The following is a 4,041-nucleotide window of genomic DNA, read 5'->3' on the forward strand; positions in this document are numbered from 1 at the left end:
TTAGGGCTGTTGTGCATAGGGTCGCTATGAGTCGAAAACGACTCGACGGCACATAACAACAACAACAACTATATCTGGATGCAGAGGCCTTTGTGCAAACAGTGCAGGGGAGCACTACATCGTTTGGAATTGGGAAGGGAGTGTGCATCAGGATTTTATTAAGCAAATTTTCTGAGAAGCTGAACTCTATGAAGGGGAATGTTGCATCCAGATTGGAAGGAGACTTATCAATAACCTGCATTATGCAAATGATACAACCTTGCTTGCCGGAAGTGGGGAGAACTTGAAGCACTTATTGCAGAATATCAAGGGATGCAGGCTTCAGTATGGATTATATTTCAGTATCAAGGAAACTAAGATTCTTACCACTGGACCAACAGGCAGTATCGTGATGAATGGAGAGGAGATTCAAACTGTCAACAGCTTCATCTTCCTTGTATCCACGATTAACACCCTTGATACCAGCAGTCAGGAAATAAGGAGACACACTGCCCTTGGAGAATCTGCAGTTAGGGAGTTTTCTCAATTTTTGAGGAGTAGTGATGTCAGTTTGAGGACTTAGGTGTGTGTCTGATTCAGGCCAAAGTCTTTCTGATTACTAACTATGCATCTGACCACTGGACAATGAATAAGGATGACAGAAAAGAATTGATGTCTTTTTTGGAATATTATAAGTGTTTGGAAATATAAAATGTGACCTTAGTGGTAATTGAGCTATGGTGTTGGAGCCAAGAGAGTGAGTAGATAGGTATCGGAGAGGGTCCAGCTGGAGTGCTCTTTGGAGGCAAGAATGATGAGGCTTTGTCTCACATACTTTGGACATATTGCTAGGAGGGGCTATTCCTTGGAGAAGGACATGATGTTGCAAAGAGTGTAGGGTCGGTGAAGAAGAGGAGGACTCTCAACCAGGTGTATTGACAGGATCACCACTGCAAAGGGCTCTTGTGTATCAGGAAGTGTGAGGATGGCGCAGGACAGGACTGGGTTCAGATCTTTGTTCATAGGGTCGCTATGAGTCATACTCGACTGGACAGCACCTAAGAACAACACCAAATTAAAATTGAAGCAGAAAAAAAATGAAAACAAGGCCAGAATAACCAAAGTACAACATTGAGTGTATCTCACCTGCATTTAAGAAATTATCTCAGAATAGGTTTGAGCCATTAAACACTACTGATCAAAGAACAGATGAGTTCATATAAAATTAACTAATAAAAATGAATATTATTTATAAATGAAATAATATAAATCAAAGATATTATTCATGAAGAAAGTAAAAAGGTCATTATAAAGGCAAAGGAAGAAGACCAAAAGGATGACAGAGATTCAGAAAATTGCACTAGAGCATTGAGAAGCCGAAGCAAAGTGGAAAAACTTAGAAGTAAATGCAAATCAAGTAGTGAAAGAAAATCTATTTGTTCCTTGGAAAGAAAGTAGTTGGTAAGTGAGATTCAAGTTGAGACTATCAAAAAACTATGTCTCTATTTCTGAAATTTCCTGTGGAAGAAGTTGGTTTTATAGCTGCTTGTTAGTTGTTTTCCCTCTTAGACCATTCCCCCCCTCCCCCCCCCATATACCATTGCTTCACAGACTTTCTTATTGGCTGATTTTCAGAAGTAGATTGCTAGAATTTTCTTTGTTAATATTATTTAGCTTCTTAGCAACAAGGAAGCTTTCACTTACAGACAGTGGTGGCTGAGCTTGAGGTGCATTGTCTGAGAATCAAATTCTGGTTTCCTGCATAGAAAGCACAATTCTACCACTAAACCACCACTATTACTGAAAGTAGGTTATTATCAGCAGAAATTAGAGTTCTGGATTTCTTTGTTCTTTCAGGAGGGTCTTTTGTCTGCTCTCAAAACCATTAAGTAAAAGTCCCAAATTTTGCTCAAATGAACCACCCTTGAGGCCAAAGTGCTCACGAACATAGACTTAAGATATATTCCTTTGCTGCCATAGAAAATGGTGTTTGTTACTCTGATAGACTCATTGACTCACACAGTTTTCCTGGCCTATTTGGCAAAGGGAGTCCCCTGTGCAAACCTGGGATTTACCATGTACACAGCAGCTGAGAGAATGGAATACATGTTGAGGAGGCCTTACAGATTCCCCTTAAAGACTTCTTTTGCTTTATTACCTTTTTTTTTTTTGAGAGAGGCAAAGGTTAGGGTGTTGTGAAAATTATTCGTCATGTTCTTTCATTATGCATGCTATTTTCTTCCACACGAAGTTTTCCACACATCTTTCTTGAGAGTCCCCAGAAGTAGATGCTATTTCACAAAATTAATTTGCTCAGTATGTTAAAGATCTATCACTTTTTTCTCTTTTAGGTTATGTACCCATTTCCATGTGCAAAGTAATAGTGAAGAATGGTAGAGTTAGAAGATCAAAGGATTTATAAATTTTTAAGTAAACAAGCATTCCATAAATAGAGAATCGTGACTGTATATTAGATATAGGATAAATACTAAAGATAAGAATTAGGTGTGTTAGTTCTTTATGATTTTTAGTGGGGGGGAAAGATGTTGCTGAGTTAATAAATGTATAATTACAAACTGGAACTGCAGTATAGTAAGATTTGATAAAATTGAAAAGATTAATCTGAAATTTTTTCTGAGATGGTCACAGTTTTTGCAGCTGCAGGATAAGAATGAGTTAATCAGGCAGAAGGGGGTGGGAGGAAAGCACAGGCAGAGGGAACAAGGTGTTCAAGAACTGAAAGGCCTTGTCTGAATCAGAGTGGGTGTGATATGACATCTTCCTGTGGTTTTGGTTTGAATTTGGGAATCCCAAAACACTTAACTGTGCTCATGTTGTTGTTGTGAGGTGCCATCAAGTCCAGTACACATCATATTGACCCTATGAACAATTGATCTGAGCCCTTTTTTGTCTTATTCCCGCCTTACCATCTCTGATCCACTTGAACCCATTGCTGCTGTCACTGTGGCCTGGTTATGGTCTTCCTCTCCTTCACCATCTTTCCGCTTTCCCAAGCATGATGCTCCTCTCCAAGGAATAGCCTCTCCTAGCAATGTGCTCAGAATATGTCAGGTTAAGTTTTATCATCTTTGCCTCTGAGGAACACTCTGGCTTCACTTTCTCCACGACATATCTGTTTGTTCTTTTGACAGTCTGTGTGGTATTTAGTACTCTTCCTTAACACCATAATTCGATGGCATTAATTCTTCTGTCATTCGTTTTCTTGTCCAGTTCTCAGCAGAATAATAAGTGATTGAAAAGAGCATGTCCAGAATCACATGTACCTTAGTCTTCAGAGTGCTATCATTGCTCCTAAATAATTTGGAGAGTTTAATGATGGCAGACTTTTCCAATGCTACATATTTTCTGGTCTCCTCATTTCTAGTACCAAGTATATTTATTGCAGAGCCAAGAGAGATAAAGTCATTGACTGTGTCAATATTTTCTCCATCTATTTTGATGTTGCGTATTGGTCCAGTGATGAGAATTTTTGTTTTCTTGACCTTGAGATGCAATCCGTATTGAACACTATAGTTTTTGATCTTCTGCAGAAAGCCCCTCAAATCAGCAAGCAAGGTTGTGTCATCTTTTTGGGCCCTGAAACAGACTCCCCAACATGCTGCAGTGACAAGCCAATTTCCCAGGGGTTCTACATTCATGAGATACATTAAATATTTTCTCTTCTTTCATTTTTGGGCCTGGTGCTTTGTGGCACTCGGGCCATGGACTAAGAACTGCACTACAGATAAAACTGAGGCACCCTCTGGGCTACAGTTCTGCCATTTGGGACCCCATCCTTCTGCACCATCAAGGGCTTCAGCTGGGGTCAGGGAAGACTGTCCTCTACGGTGATGTTTGTGTATCTCTTTATTTTTACAATCTCACCCCAGTAAGAATAGCAAAGTATAACAGAACAGCAAGCAACAAATGCTGGCGAGGATGTGGAGAAACTGGAACTCTTATTCACTGTTGGTGGGAGTGTAAGATGGTGCAACCATTGTGGAAGGCGGTGTGGCGCTTTCTCAAAAAATTGCAAATAGAGATACCATTTGACCCAGCAAT

At 39.7% G+C, this 4,041-nt stretch overlaps 1 protein-coding gene across 4 annotated transcripts in view; it reads left to right on the plus strand.

Annotated features, from left to right (window-relative positions):
- The window catches only part of PARP8 (poly (ADP-ribose) polymerase family, member 8), a 364,740-nt gene that overhangs the window by 160,012 nt on the left and 200,687 nt on the right, over positions 1–4,041 (plus strand). The window lies entirely within an intron of this gene.

This window comes from Elephantulus edwardii, unplaced genomic scaffold (assembly GCF_000299155.1).
Source record: "Elephantulus edwardii isolate Elephantulus edwardi_28Jun2011 unplaced genomic scaffold, EleEdw1.0 scaffold00373, whole genome shotgun sequence".
In the NCBI taxonomy this organism is placed as follows: Eukaryota; Metazoa; Chordata; class Mammalia; order Macroscelidea; family Macroscelididae; genus Elephantulus; species Elephantulus edwardii.